The sequence below is a fragment of the Chelonoidis abingdonii genome, chromosome 8, assembly GCF_003597395.2.
Source record: "Chelonoidis abingdonii isolate Lonesome George chromosome 8, CheloAbing_2.0, whole genome shotgun sequence".
Taxonomy (NCBI): domain Eukaryota; kingdom Metazoa; phylum Chordata; order Testudines; family Testudinidae; genus Chelonoidis; species Chelonoidis abingdonii.
The window spans coordinates 65,522,028-65,538,400 of NC_133776.1; the positions used below are offsets into that span (position 1 = coordinate 65,522,028).

Consider the following 16,373-nt stretch of genomic DNA (forward strand, 5'->3'; position numbering starts at 1 on the left):
CTTTTCACATCAAGAGTGCCCAATTTACTAGGGAAAAGGTGGATTTTTCTAACTGCCTGCCCTGCAAATTCACCCTGGGATCTGAGAGAGAAGCTGGATTCTTTCCTTCATCACTAATAATTCATTTCTACAGACCAAACGATGCCCTCACTGACACCTGTGTAGCCCCATTGCCTTCCAGTGCTGCCACCAGTGACACCTGTAGGATCTCATGTTCAGCCACGGGCTTGCATAGGTGTAACTGATTGGCCACGTAACTGGAATGTAGCAAACAAACTGCCGCTGTGGCATACGAGGGACTAGACTCCAGCTCACTCCCTCTTCACGGAGTCGGCTCTGCAATGCTAACCATTTTTAAACCATACGTTAGTCAGCGCAGACAGCAGACAGGCCTCTGGACACGCAGGGAGCAGATCTGTGGAGGAAGCTGATGCCGTTTTTCACAGTCACTTCTCCGAGCAGCACTGCACTTCAGTTCATTGTCAAACTTAATCTGCTTGGCAACAAGGTACCGTCTTGCTCTGCCCTCATGGCCAATGAGTTGTATGGACGCCTTTTGGTGTGTTTTGGCTAAGTGGCTAATTGGGATACCCCCTTCCCCAGGAGGCTTCAGCGGCCAAGCCATCCTCACCTGTGGATAAAGAGCCAATGTCTGACTGGAAATTGTAGAATGGGGGTATGAGAAGAACATAACTTTCCCAGGATTGCAGAGGTCCCTTCCCCTGGCACATAACCTCTTGTAACCATATACAAAATAAATGTCCTACTATATACACTGCTAACCCCACATGGCAGGATTTCAAACTGTAGTGCATTAGCCCAATACCTTAGTGTTCTCTGTAAGGCCAACGCTTCTAACATATGGATTTGTGCCTATAGGTGAGTAAATGTGATGTTGCTGGCTATTAGCTAGGCCCACAGAGAGAAAACAGGATCTGCTACTCTAACTATGGCCAGCTAGAGGAGACCATCTGCCTGTTAGGTGATCAAAGTCTTAGTGGGTTCTAGTCTCCACCCCCATCCAAACCCCTCTGAGTGGGTACGATCCCCAAGAAAACAAGTCCCTCTTCTTGTGTGTGTTTTACTGAGTGATGTCTTGCACGAGTCCAGAAGAGGAGGGGCAGGAAATTTTGCCACACACCGTGTTGACTTTTCAAGTCATTAGCAGCTCCAAGTGCTGAAATAGTTACAGATAATCACAAAATAACTAAAAAAAATAGCAAATGGGGTGACGGGGGAGGCATTTAAACTGGAAATGAAATGATATATTAATTGAGTGTTACCAGAAATAGGAAAGTAGTGTCATTAAGGCTTCCTTGTGATTGGGTGTGCAGTTACTGAGACCCTATGCCTGTAAATTAGACAACATTATCCTTTAATGGGATATGAACAACACTTAAAACATCAGAATCAATAACTACTGTAATTAGTGCAAATCTCCTTAAAGAGACAGTGCAGTATTTTTTTCCTCTCTGATTCAGAGCTTGTTGGACATTCTGCAGCAGGAGCAGCCATTCACGCTGCAGTGCTGGACTTTAAAGTATACAGACAGCAGACTGCTGGCTGTTTGCCTGAAATGAGTGGGTGGGTTCTCAGTCTGATGTCTGCCCGACTCAGAAAACCAACACCACAGAGGGGCACTAACTGGCCACCCCATGGTTGGCAAGCACAGAGCTGACCTGTCAGCCTCACCTTTCAAGCTGAGTGAAGTGTGAAAGGCATAGCCAGCCTCAGCAGAGACAAACCAGGTGAATTTTTAAAACTCTTTCAGTCTTAATCACATCGGGTGCTATTAGGAGCACAAGGAAAGGCTTTATCAGAAAAAAAAATCATTCTCTTGTCAGTTTCCTGACACTGTTTTTTATTACGAGAGCACCAGCTAAAATCAGGGTTTTATTATTTATTATTACTATGATTACTGTGCAAGTGGTTATACATTTGCATAGCAAGACATAGTCCCTGCCTGTAGAGCTTACAATATAAATAGACAAAGGGTGGGAGAGAGCCTAGAGACTAGCCCAAGGTCACACAGCAGGTGTGTGGCAAAGCCAGGAATAGAAGGCCAGGTTTTCGGAGTCCCTAGTCTCATCTGCAGTCTAATGGATTAAGCTGCTTAAATCTAGCAGAGGAAGGTCTAACACAATCCAAAGGCTGGAAGCTGAATCTAGACAAATTCAGATTGGAAATAAGGTGTAAATTTTTAATGGTGAGAGTAATTAACCACTGGAACAATTTACCAAGGGTCGTGGTGGATTCTACATCAGTGGCAATTTTTAAATCAAACTTGGATGTTTTTCTAAAAGATCTGCTCTGGGAATTATTGTAGGGCAGTTCTTTGGCTGATGTTGTACAGAAGGTCAGACTAGATGATCACAATGGTCTCTTCTGGCCATGGAATCTATGAGTCTGTTTCTTCTCCTTTCAAAAGTCCTACCACTGCCACCAACCACCTCCACTTCCTTCCCCTTCACCTCCCGCCCCCACATATACACTGACAATTTTTGTGGTTTTACAATCAAGTTTTTGCCATCTAAATATATATATGTTTCTCTCCCCTGTTTCCACATGAAAGACCCACAGAAACAACAAAGGAAATTGACTGAGTATAAGGGGAAACTCACAATGACGCTACACAAAGAGCTGTCAAACGCACAAAGTCTGTCTAATCTAATCTATCTGTCTAGGCATTTATGCCACACTCATCACCATGGTATCTGAGTGCCTGAGGTCATGCAGTGACTCAGTGTCAAAGCCATGAATAGAATCCAGGACTCCTGACTCCCAAATCCCTGCTCTAAGAAAGATGAGTGATGGATTTAAGATCCACAAAGCACCACTTCCAGCTGAGCTGAGCTTAGCACAGCTTCTACGGGCTCAGCCAGAGAGAGATCTCCAGCACACCAGTGGCTGCAGAGACCATCCAGCCTAGTCACTGGGATGCCAAGTGGGAGATGTCTCTAATTGCTTGAGGCCACCAGTTTGCAAACTCAACAGTTTAAGAAGCCTGTGTCCTTCTTTGGAAATACAAAGATGAAGATTTATGGGGTTTGTCTCCCAGGGTGGTTGGGAAGCAATTGTGAAATCTGTGCATGCCTAAGTCATATCAGAGGGGGCAAGAGACAGAGAGGAGCTGCCAAAAGCAGGGGGTTACAAAGTGGCTAAAAATCTGATCCTGATACCCTTGCTTTGGTTCAGTAGTCCTTTAACCCACATGACAAGCCACAGGCTATTCGTACACCAAGGTATTATTCAACATCAGAATTTACCCCCATGGGATTACTCATGTGCTTATTGTGAAGTGGAGAACACGCCCAGGCAGGGGAATGAGAATCCCTCTCACATCCCTGAACGAGCTACCTGCACCTTAAGGCTAGCACACAGGGCTAAGCGCCCACTCACTCCAGCCCCTCATGCGGGAGTTGCAGGGGTGGGGTGGGGAATGAGTGCAGCCTTGCCTTGCCCCCATCCCAATGCACCATCCAACACAGCTGAGCTCATATGGGGTAATGGGCTGTTGGTAAAGTATGGCAACAAATCACTCCCCTCAACACAAGGGCATGGAAGAAGCCAGGAGAGGCTGGCGTGTCACTGAGGTAGCAAAGAGCAATGTGGTCTAGTTGGCAGGGCAGCAGTCCATTATTCAGGAGAGCGGTGGTCTATTCCTGGTGTGGCCATGGTGAAGTCATTTTACCTTCTCTGTTCCTGGGGTTTCTGTCCTGTCCTTTGCAAGACTTGTCTATTTAGGTTTCAGCCTCGTCAGGGCAGACACTATTTCTCACTATATTTTTGTGCTGTGCCAAGCACAATGGGGCCCAGTCTCTGCTCGGGCCACTAGATGAGACTGTAAATTGGCTCATTTCATCTTCTATCTACTGCCAATGTCCAAGCTTTGAGTGAAGTGTAAATAAATAAAATAAACAAAGGACATCCATTGTGCACAATAAATACAACTCTGTCAATGTTCATAATCTCAGGTGGGATTAATACAAGAGATAAAGGATTAAAAAAAACATTATCAGTGTCACTTTTTGGCTAATAGAGAGGGCCCTGGGCTACTTTATTTGAGTTTGGGTGGTGGAAGCAGATCCAGTATTCATGGCATTGTTGATGTTATGATGCTCTCTGATCTGTGCCATTAGCCATATTAATAAGGGGAAATGTTTCCACATGAAAAAGGATTCCATCCAGGTGGTAGAGATTGAGGTGATGCCATTTTCACCAGTGAATAGCACCTTTCCACGATGTTCCTTACCAGGGACAAATTGCAAATTTCCCCACCACTGCTCCTAGGGGAAAAATTCCCCACTTCCCATCATCAGTAGAGAAATCTCAGCTGTTTTGCAGCAAAAGCACCTTATTGCCTGTGACAATCGTATTAGGGAGAAGAAAAAAGAGACTCTGAAAAATTAAAGTTCAAGACAAAACCAGAAAAAATGAAACCGCTAAAAAGGGATATTATAGTGACAGAATATTGTTACTCTATGACAGCTGTCCAGCGACTTACGTGAGAGCAAATTAGTAGCATTGCCAAAACTCACAATTATATTGTGACTCTCACAGTATTTGATTTTTTAAAAGCCTCAGTTCCTAGAGTCTTGTGAGTATGTGAGAATCTGATATTTCATTAAAAAAAAGTTTCTAGACCTTACTATTGCTGAGAAAAGCTTGAATATGTGTCCCTGAAAGACTCAGAAACCAGAAGGCAAATGACAAAGAACTCATTGGATTATGTTTTGAAATCTCATGATTTTTTAAAGCCAATTTTGTGATTTGGGGGGGGGGGGGGCGGCTGGCTCAGGCTTTACAAACACTTGGAGTTGACAATACTGAGTTTGGCTGGTCTCTACATTTCCTAGAAGATGTGCGTCTGCCTCACAAAACCCGCACTAAGGGACGCACAGCGAAGAATCTCATGGAACTGATCATCCCCTGGCCCCTCAAGTTTCTCCCTTCAGACAGGAAGTAGAACCTGTTGATGGGGCAGCACAGGCCTGCCTGTGCTATAGCTAGCCTGCAGATGAATGAAGAATTTTGCCCTCTGGGCTGTCTTGCACAGCATTAGAGCCATGCACAGAAAGGAAAGGAGACAATGCGATTTTGTGTTTCTTTATAATGTGGTTAGGGTTTTTCAGCACAGTTCTGAACTGGACCAAGGAGTTTTCTGCTCAGGGATCCTGCCTATGGAACTTTCTCCATGCGCAAGTTTGGAAGACTCCCTCAGCAGCTGCATCAAAGGCTGGCTTCCTAATCAGACCAGTTTGGCTTTGACCATGATGGGCTCCCACTCTCATGGGTAAATTTACTTCTCTTTGCCATCCCCTCCTTTTCTCAGGTAGAGTGTTCAGCCTGTCTGGGGGCACTGGACCTATATATAGGAAAAGACTGCACCTAGCCCTGAAGGGGACATAAGCACAAGCAGTTTCTCCCCAGATTCCTCAGGATAACTATGCAAAATAACAATCTTTGTTCCAAGTGCTCACGATTCAAGGAGCCTGGCACAGGGCTCCAGAAACAGGCTGGGGCAAGATCAGGATCCTATTCCACTCCCAAATGGCTGGCAGAGCTGTACTAGCAGAGGTGGAATGCAGGCTGCACTTTGTGAAAGGTTGTACCAGCTGGTGCTACTCTTTGAATTTCTCTTCTAGTCCCACACACCTGGTGGTGCATGCAGCTATGAAACTGGGATGTCCTTTTTCTGCACTTGCACCTTTATATTTATAAGCACCTGCCTCTGTTCAGAGACAGTTGCTATTTTGTTCTGAGAGTTTCTGCAGCTTGTTGCAGAGGAGATGCACACACTGCGCTCTCTCGCTCTCACACATGGAGACTTTACTTTGGTTCTTTCTCGTCATTGTTTTCCATAATCTTACATAACCGTTATGTTAGATGGATGGTATATGCTTTGTTCTTTACACGTGGAAACAGAAAAATTCCCCTGAGCCATTCTGACTGTATGCGGACAGGTACTGGTATGTTAGAGACAAAATCCCACAGGTAATCATAGATTACAGACCATGGCTCACATTCAGCACTATATTATGAATGAGTGAAGTGTCACTAGTGCTGATCTCCTTTAGGGTCCAATGACCATAACACTCACCACTATTACACAACCTAGCTGGAAAGGTCATAAGCTGAGCGCATCTTGTAACCAAGAAATGCTATACTACCAGCCTAATAATGGGCACCATGGAGTCTCTTTTCGGTTTTATAATATGGGATGGCTATAATAAAGGGGATTGTTAATTAATGCCATTTATCTGTATCATGGTGGTGCCTAACAGCCCCAATCCAGATCGGGGCTCTCTCGTGCTAGGTGCAGGAAAAATATTTATTAAAAGACAAGTTCCTGTCCCACAGACAAACCAGCAGTAACAGACAAACAGGGTTAGTTCAGAAATGCTTGACATGGCCCCCCAAAAGTGTTATGGCTTAGTATTTGGGGCAGAGGTGCCTGAGAATCAGAAGGGGTTATTATTGGTTGTGGAGCAAGGATAGTTGACCATGTGCCAGGAAAGCAGAAGCAAAGTGTTTTGGGAACTGATTTTATCTGGTATCTCTCTGATTTGTGGTGACGTTTAGAAGCAATGAGTTCAGCTAGGTCACTTAAGCACCTGCTTAAATCTTGCCAACACAATCAAACTTTAAATACACATTAAACATCCCCAACCCCTTTTCACCTGTTTTTATTCCCTCTGCATTTGTGTGACTCACAGCCGACCTCGCCATCATCCCTCCAGCCTATCGCAAAGCACACAGTGAGCTTGTCCTACCAGTGCAACAGCCAGAAACATCAAACATTTACAGAGGTTGATATCAAAGCACTCCTTCCAGCATTCCTGTCAGAGTCTGCCCCTGTTCCTAGCAGGCCAGGCCTTACCCCACTGTACACTGGTCTGGGCATGGGGCAAAAAATATCTGGGAATCAGCAGATGGGGGCTAGATTGCAGGTTTAAGGCACTGCCCCACATTGCCAGGTGAGGGATGAAAAGGCCCAGGGCCAGGAGCTGGGGTAGAGGAGAAAGGAAAATGGCCCCATTCTTGCCTTGCTGTGATGTCCTGGCTTTGGGTGGTAGGAGTGAGTGTGGTGTTGCCTTCAAGTTGCTGGCGGCAGAGATAAGATAAGGGACTTACTACTGCAACTACCTAAGGAAATTCTCTTTCAGCTCAAGTGCTAAAAACATGCTTTTTTGGAGTTGAAAGAGCTGCCTGGCCCACATGAAGGGTTTGTCATGGTCAGATTTCAGGGCCAAAGTCAATACTAGAGGTCAGAACTTCAGCTGGGGTTCTAAGCAAAGTCTCAGAATCCAAGCCAGAGCCACAGTCTCTGTGCTCATGCTCCAAGCAACAGAACTCCAGTGTTGACAGCAGTAGTAGAAACCACACAGATTTGGGGAAAGGCAGCGTAATGAATTCAAGTGTTGCAGAAAAGCACACCCAATTACTATTTAAAATCACACCTCTTCCTTGGTAGCTAGGGGCTAGATGCCTGCTCCTTCTGCTCCAAAAACACATGCTTTTAGCCCTTGACCTAAGGAGAATTTCCTTAGGTAGCTGCAGTACTAAGTCCCTTATCCTGTTTCTCCAGAGTTCCAGGAGTTTGGAAGGAGTGTCAATCATGGCAGCTCACTGGAGATCTAAATTGTTGATTTCTAGTACACTCCGTGGGCTTATATGGGGTAAAAAGGCCAATCGGGAGCCTCCAACGGAGTCACTTGGGCAGGACCTTTCATAGTGTATGTCTGCTGCAGTTTGCAGCATCTGAGCAGTGGCCAGGTTATAGCTATTGTGGTGTGGCAGTGTCTACTGTCTGGTAGCTCTGCTGGCCTGCATTTGAGTCCTGCTGATTCTTATTGGGATGGGGGATGGAATATCTCCTCGCACCTACTCCCATCTATTCACACCTTTGTCAGACTAAGCACCATATAGCCCTGAGTGCTGGAGCTAATGATGAGTTCCAACTGGTGCTGTTCTACTCTCTTAACAGCATGGCTTTTGGCCAGTAGCCAATCAGATTGCTCAATTTGCACAATTCATTTAATAAGGAGGAATATTAGGGATGTCCCATGGGAAATGGAAAGTTAGAGTGAGCCGTTTCCAAGATACAGCAGAGTACTGTGTTGTGTTTGAGGCAGTAATTAGGACTCACATAACAAAACAGCATCTTCTGTATATAATCATGCTATGTTTTTGCTGCAGTCCTCTCTGGTCTCAAAAGCTAAGAGAAGCTTGGGCTAGCTGGGTACTCATACAGAAGAAGATTTCTGTGAAAAACCTGAGCCTACATGCATTGAACCAATTGCTCAGCATGGAGCCAGGAGGCACTGTGCTGCTGGCTGTGCCACCTTTGAGCTGAGACATAAAACTGACCACTCGTACTCATTAATATCCCCTTGCGCTCTTTCCAAGAGTACAGGTGTTAACCTTGTTGTGATGGCCAAATTCCAACAAGCTGTTGACCCTGCAGATTTGAATGGATACAGTATTTTTCATTTCCTGCCCTCAACTGTTGCATAGTGTTGCTGTGCACTATTGAACAGCTGCTATGTTTCACCCCAGAGAGGGTAGCATTGCAGTTGTGGATGAAGTGAGCCCTATATCAATTTGCAAGGCGCTGCTGTGGGCTCCTTCAGAAGGTGAGGTGCCATGCTGGTATAAATGTAACAATCATTATTTTGTGAATATTCCAGGGAAAGCCGGAAACTAGAGAATGCCATCCGTGAGGCGCAGTGGATTACTGAGGCTATCCCATGGGCATTTTTAATGGATTAGTGGGGATTAAAGTGGGATATTGTGACTATCCCATGGAAATTTTGAAGTTAGAGAGAACAATCAATTGGCTGAAACAGACTACAAAAGCCATCCCGTGGGTTTTGAAGGATTATAGAGGAAGCTAGATCGAGGTTGATTTTAAAAGATGGTGGTAGGCAAGTATCTGAGCTGAATAAAAACAAGGTATCAATTGTGCAGGCTTAAAACAGAATGAAAAGCAGCAGAAAGCAAATTAACTCTGGGGAATTCCTTTGCAAGCCCCCAGGTCATCCAGGCACTCATTCAGCCTCATTGTAAGCATGCCATCCCATTGACTTCACTGGGACTATTAACATGCTTAAAGTTAGACATGTGCCTAAGTACTTTGGGCCAGGTTTACAAAGGTATTTGGACACCTAACAATGTAGCGAGGCACCTAACAGGATTTTCAAAAGGGCCTAAGCAGTTTACACACCTAACTTCCATTGACGGTCATGCTGTGTATACTGAGAATGGTTGCTGTCCCTCAGATTTGCAGTAAGGTCCCATGGCTCCACTATAAACTCCCTCTTCACCCTCCAGGCAGGTAAAATACAGACAAATATACCACTGGTCTAGTACATTTCCTAGGGCTTGATTAACTTATAAGCATTATGGGAGTCTGTTCTTCCAGCATCCAGAGGACCGAAGTTTTCCTTTGGATCATAGGATGCTGTTGATCAACTGGATCACTATCGTCCGTCTGTTATGTAATGCACCTTTGCTGTGCTCTTTGTGTGTCACTGGCTGAGCCTAGGAGGCATTGGGTGTCAGATTTCCAGCACAGCTTAGCTCTCATTTCAGCACCTAAATAAGGGCCAGATTTTCAAGAGTTCAGACCACTGGGCGCAAGTAGCTAGTTGCCTAAATGGGAGTTGATCTCCTCTGTCAATCTGGCCCCAGCTGTGGGTGCTGAGCTGAGTTCCTTTGGAAACCTGGTCCTCTTTTCCTATGGGCGACTCTGCCATGCTCCCAAGGAGGGACAGAACAGTAAACATTTCACAAGGGCAGCTTACTCACCATACTGTTCCCTCGTCCTTTATGTCAGATTCATCCATCACAATATAGGGGACTGTGTGACTACTTGGACAGATGAAGATGGTGGATGCTGGCACAACAACCCAAACCCAGATGATGGGATAAGGGAAAGAAGATGACAACAGGGAACTATGTTACACCGCCTGGCCCACGCCCACTCAGCTCAGCATGGGGAAGACAGCAATGGGAGCAGCCTTGAACCTGGGTCTCCATCATGGATTTGCAGTTTATCTCACAGTTGAATGCTTGGTTTATTTTCAGGCTCCTGTGTCCCTTTTATAACTATTTATACAACTGCAGTGCCTGGCTATCCAGAAGGAGAGAATGTCACCAACTGGCAAGGTGGCAGCTGCATTCACCAGCTAAAACAAGGTTTAGATTTAGAAATCTTCAACTTGAACACCAAACAATGAATGTTCCCCTCCAATGTTATTTCCATCTTCCCACGTGGGTGTGAAAGCTGGAAAGCCAGCCAAGGTACAGACGGACGTCTAAATGTCTTCGAAAGCAAATGCCTCAGAAAAATACCAGGTATTAGATGGAATCTAACAAACACTAAGAGCCATCAGAGAGTTCCAGAACCCCATTCTCTCCAAAGTTATTCAGAAAAGAAGATGGAAATGTCTGGGACATATGTTAAGAATGAAGCCAGAGCATGCGCCATGACAGGCATGCCATTGGACAGCTGGAGGCACACACAAAAGCAGCTGACCAAAAGAATTCCTCTGTTGAACAGTACCCAGAGAGGGAAAACTTAAGGGACTTAACAGAGAGGACATGCAAACAGCAGCCCAGGATGCACAGGTATGGCAGGGCTTTGCTTGTGGCCTAAGTGACATCCGACCACACAGGAAGGATGCAGAGTGCTTAGATCAGAGCCTTATGGTGCTAGGTGCTGTACAAACAAATGAGGAAGTCCCTGGCCTCAAGAATTTACAGTTTAAATAGACAAGACAGATCATGAGTGAGAGGAAGGCAGGATTACTGTCCCCACACACAGGGAACATAAGCATAAGGAGATTCACGCCCTGATCCAACCTATTGAAATCAATCAGGCCCTCTGTGACTTGTCCATAGTCACACAAGAAGTCTGGGACAACAGGAGGAAGTGAAACTCACGAGACCATCCTTCCGCTGTCTGGCAGGGCTTTTGTGGATTTCACTACCCCACTGGCTCCCAAGTATGAAACTGCAGATAAGGGAAATGTGTCTGATGAAAAGTACATGTACTCATGTGACATGCATGCCCAAGCCTGCAAAGCAAACCAAGGCTGATGGGTCTACTTACCAGCCCTGACTATGTCCTACTAACATATTTTCATGCAAGCATGTCAAATCATTCCTTGATGTTTAATCCAACATAAAAAATATCTCTTTTTTTAAAAATTCACTGAGAAACTTTAAGATAATGTAGTGCTGGATGAAGAGCCCTAGAGACTGAATTAATCTGTTTAGCCACATAATGGTCAGTAGCTGTGAAAGCTGTCCCCATATTGCCCCATCAGCATGCCTTAGTCTTATGATTACCTTTAAAGGTCATAAGGGAAGTGGGTCTATGTGATTGATTCATTCCTTAACTTACTTCCTCAGACTGTCAACAAAGGAGCCAATCGATACCAAACATGAGGGGTCTTGATATCAACCAGCAACTATTAATCAGTTAACAGTTGTCATTCACTATAGATCAGGGCTGGATTTGAACCCAGGACCTATTGGTAGGAAAACATTTGTACATATTACCAAGCCCTGAGTCATCCAATCCCTTCATGCAAAGTGAGCTGAACCAAATTAATTTAGATAGGTTAATGCAAACACTTTGGTTGATATCAAATCCATTACCCCATTATGAAACACTGCAAATATTTGTAACAAGAAAATCTATTGACTTGTCATATTTATCAAAGGGGCAATGGGAAGGTATTTTTTTGTTTTTTTAATTTTTAATGAAGAAATCATACTTCATCATTCGCTCACTCTTCTGTTTTACAGGATACCACTAGCTCCAGCTCCATTTCAATCCAGCACACGCAGCACAGAACAGTAGTACAACCTGACGGCTGAGAACATGCCAGTTTTCTATAGACATCGGGGCCTGGATTTTCAGGATCTAGCTAGTAATTTGGGGGGCTCCAATTCTGGCGTTTGCCAAACTGAGATACCGTCAAGAGGGTTGGTTTTCAAAAAGTGCTAAACCCCAATCCCTGAAAGTCAGTGTAAGCCAATGAGCCAACTCACTGTCAGATAAAGCTCCCAATAGTGGCAGAATTTCAGTCCCTTTCTTCAGGGTTTTGATTATTTAACACTATTAACTCAGCTAAATCATCCATGGATTCTATAGCTCCTTCCTGAAACCCACACCTGCTCCTGGCCTTTCCCCATTACACCTGCTCTCTACACGTATTTCCTACCAGACTGTCTTCCCGACTGAGACAGGGGACCCATCATAGGTCCTTCCACTAATGCTGCATTTTCCTTCTAACTGAGCAGGCTCCCCCTTATAGGGAGCATTGCCTTTGAGCTGTCACATAACACTTGACTCACCAGTTGGCCAGAGACTTGAAATAAGGCACTGGGTCGTATGTGTGGCTGCGTCTCAGAACTGTCAGGCCCCTTTAAGATGCAGTATTGCCAACCCCGAACATTCAAAAATCATGAGCCAGGCCCGAAAAAATCATGAAACTGGTTTAAAAATCATGAGATTTTCTTAGAAATCATCAGAATTTTTAAAAATAATAATACATTTGGGATTATTTTTCTTTGCCTTCTGATGTGTGAACCTTTAGGGTGCACTCAGCTCATATTCTCCACCTTTTCTTTACAATCTATGAACTTTTTCTTTTAATGAAAGCGGCAGTTCATCCCTAATGACTTGACTTCAGGAGCTGCGGCTTTAAGAAAAACACCAAAGATTATGTGACTTGTGCTAAAATCATAAGAGTAGGTAACAGTGAAGGGGATTCAAAGTGGGCACTCAGAATCTCTAGCCGCTTTTGAAAGCGTCCACCACCAATGTGCTGATATTATGATCATATCAGCAGAGATTTGCCTTACATAAATGTTCTGAAAATTTACCAGCCTTTTCACAAAATCCACTTGCCTAGCCTTTGCCAGCACAGCTGATAATAACAAAAGCAACTAACGGTATGTCACTTGCCCATCAAAAGAATTACTTGCCTGGGGTGCTTGGGTGATTAGGGTTTTGTAAGGCTGATATATATGTAGACATCTTCTACAATTCCTCAAAGTGATTAGCACACATTATTAATCAAGTTGCCTGTCAAATTCTGCTCCAACTTCAAAAAATGAAACTGAGTTAACAGTGCAAAAACCAGAAACACATATGGAAAACTCCTGCTTTACATCCTACTTCTGGCATCAAATCTCCCCCTCATTCCCCAAAACTTCCTTCCCAGGCTGAGACAATTCCGACGAGCTCCTCTCATTTCTAGTAAACATCAAAGGAACTGTTCACTTTAATGATTAATTGTATTCCCCTTTTAATATTTCTGCTGACATCAGACTCAGGAATTAAAGGAACTCTGGCTTAGATTATGGATGCAATAGGCAATATTAGTCCTCCTCTTCCCCCTTTGTTCTCACCAAAGGTCTGATTCAGAGCTCACTGAAGTCTACAGGAGACTTCCCATTTACTTCTATGGGCCTCTAATCTCCAGCTAACAGGAAGTACCTATTGTGTCCCTTTCTCCAAACCACTATCAACACTTTTCTAGCACAAGGAGCACAGATAATATGAGAGCCTGTTCTGCCAAGACATGGGCAAGCAGGTCTTATTCACATGAGAGGAGCCACTGATGTCAATGAGCGTGGGCTACTCATGTGTGTAAGGCAGGGGTCTCAAACACGTATGTGACCTGCGGAATTATTTCCTGCGGCCTGCCATAGGCACCAACTCCATCGGCAGCCAAACTCCCTCCCTCACTCCGAGCACTCTGTGTTCCCACTCCTCCGCCTACCTCCCAATGCCACCAAACAGCTTTTTGTTGGTGCTTAGGACTTTCTAGGAGGGACAGAGGAGGAGCAGGGACGCAAAGTGCTCAGAGGAGGAGATGGAGAAGAGGCAGGGCCGGGGCGGGGATTTGGTTGGAATGAGTCAGGGAGGGGGCGGAGTTGGGGCAGGGACTTTTGGGAAAGGGTTGAGATGGGGCTCGGGGCGGGAGGGAAAGAGGCGGGGCTTCATGGACTAGATGAGCAGTCTGAGATATGAAGTTCCACATGTATAATTCTTTGCTGTGAGTAGTTGGGAAGAATGTTTGTTAAAACTGGCAACATATTTTACATGAATAGTTACTTTAAAAAGTTCCTGCCATTACAGCTATGTTGATAGACTGTTAGTGTAGATCAGTATCAGTGATACTGACCACATAAGAAATAGTTACAGGTGTTTATATTTTACTAAAAAAACCCTCTTTGCATTACAGTTTTGAAAAAGTTAACACATTAACTTTAAATAGCATACTATATTACTCTGCATTTTTTTCATTTTTGACTGTACTTTTGTATTGTTGTATGAAAAGGTTTCAGTGATGCGGCCCTCAGGCCAATGTACTAGTCCTCATGTGGCCCTCATGATGATTTGAGTTTGAGATCTCTGGTGTAAGGCTTTGCAGGACTGACCCCATATAGGGTGAGGTTATTAAAAGTATTAAGCACTGTCCTAACTCTGCTGCCACGTAAGCCAATGGGAATTTTACCCTTGACTCCAATGGGATCAGAGTTAGGCTAACGTTGAATGCTTTTGAAAATCCCTTCTGGAGCCATCTCCAGTCTGGGGTCTACAGGTGATGTGACTCACCCCGTAGGTACCACAAGGAGGACCTTGTAGGAAGAGGGGAATTCAGTCTCCATGTTCATTCAGTCCTGAGCTTCACTGTGCACTGCCTCATCAGTGGACTCCCAGCCATAAACGTGAAGGCTCACCCGCTTCTGGAGTGACAGGGGAATTCAAAGCCCAAACTGACACCCAGCACTGTAATGGATGCAAGACTGAGACCGCAATCTCCATGATTCATTTATTGCTATCGTCTCAGTGAACTCCCCAGCATGGACTGGTGCAAGAGGGGAATTCATTCTCCTTTGAGTCCTGGCCTTCCCCCTTGCACAGCCTCATTAATGGACCCCTTGGTATGACCTGGAGCAAACACAGTTCCCTGGATTTAGAGAAAAATTCAGTTTAACCAACACCCAGTAAACCTCCTTGAAGAAGAGGTTTAAAGAAGGATTTTCTCACTGGGGCAAACTTATAAACAAAGAGACCATTTAAACAAACAGCAATGAATGGGCTAGTAATTCTCTCTGCCATTCCTGGAGAAATGTGCATTTCCTTCCCACACCTGCTCTGACCTGGGCCCGTGGCATAGCCACACTGTGACATCATAGTCTGCTCCAATGGAAATTAAAATGACAATTTGGCATGATCATTTCTCAGCTGGGTAAAACAGACTGGCCATGATGGGAAACCTTCCTTTAAATCCAAGTGCTTTTGATAATAATGTATCATGGAAAGAACACGTGACATACTAGCTAAATGTCATATCTCCCTCTAGTGGCTGTTCCATGTAGTGAATAAAAGTCTAATACTGCTACAGGCTGTTGAAGTTATTCTGTTAGCTCAAGTAGTAGAGGTCTGTGCTTTGGTGCTGAAGGATCTAAAGTCAGTAGTTACTGACAGCTTGTGGTGGGATTTGTTACAGAAGCTTATGAAATGTAAAGGTCAAAGTCGGTGGAGAATTACATCCTGCCCATTTTTCTTACTACATTATTTACATATACAGTTTTTCATTATTCAGTGAGCTCTGGGATAGTCAAATAATATTTGTGAATTAAGTTATTAGCAATTCCCCTCTCCCCCTCATCAATCAGAAAATAAATTATCAGTGAATAAACTAATGATACAGTGTACTTCAAAGCTATGTCAGAAAGGTGAATGCCCCTATCTGCTCCCCTTGCTGAGTTCACTGACTAACCCTAACTAGTAAGGAGTATGGTAGTGGCTTGGAAACCTGGGCGTTCCTGCGTTCTACTCTTACAGTAAGGGAGGCAGAAATTCTTAGCTCTAATCCTGGCTCTTCTACTGATCTGTTGCCTGATCTTTAACAAATCTCAATCTCTGTGCACCCCGGCTTCCCGAAGTGTACAACAGGAGTGGGAATACTCCCCCACCTCATAGGGCAGTTGAGAGGATTCATTAGTCAATGTTTGCACAGCACAGCATCTTTACTCCTCTTTGTCATACAGAGCCAATAATGCTACAGAAGAGCAAATTACATTCACACAATCAAAAAATCACATCCAGTTAAGCCCTGATTCCAGAATCTTTTTGCTTGGTGATGATGTCCAAAGCAGAGAGAACACAGCTTGATTTCCAGATCCCAGGCTGAGCTTGCTGCACTGGCAGGTAGAGATATCTTATTTTGACTGGTAAACTGAGCAAATTTGACATGGAAGTCGCTGAGGGAGAATAAATATAGAACAACAAGAAGTAATTTTTATAGAGGCTCTTTTCCAACCAGAACCACACTTCAAGT

The 16,373-nt window shown here is 44.4% G+C and overlaps 1 protein-coding gene across 1 annotated transcript in view; it reads right to left on the bottom strand.

Moving 5' to 3' along the window:
* Positions 1-16,373, bottom strand: part of LOC116820008 (gamma-aminobutyric acid receptor subunit beta-4) — an 89,289-nt gene that overhangs the window by 57,320 nt on the left and 15,596 nt on the right. The window lies entirely within an intron of this gene.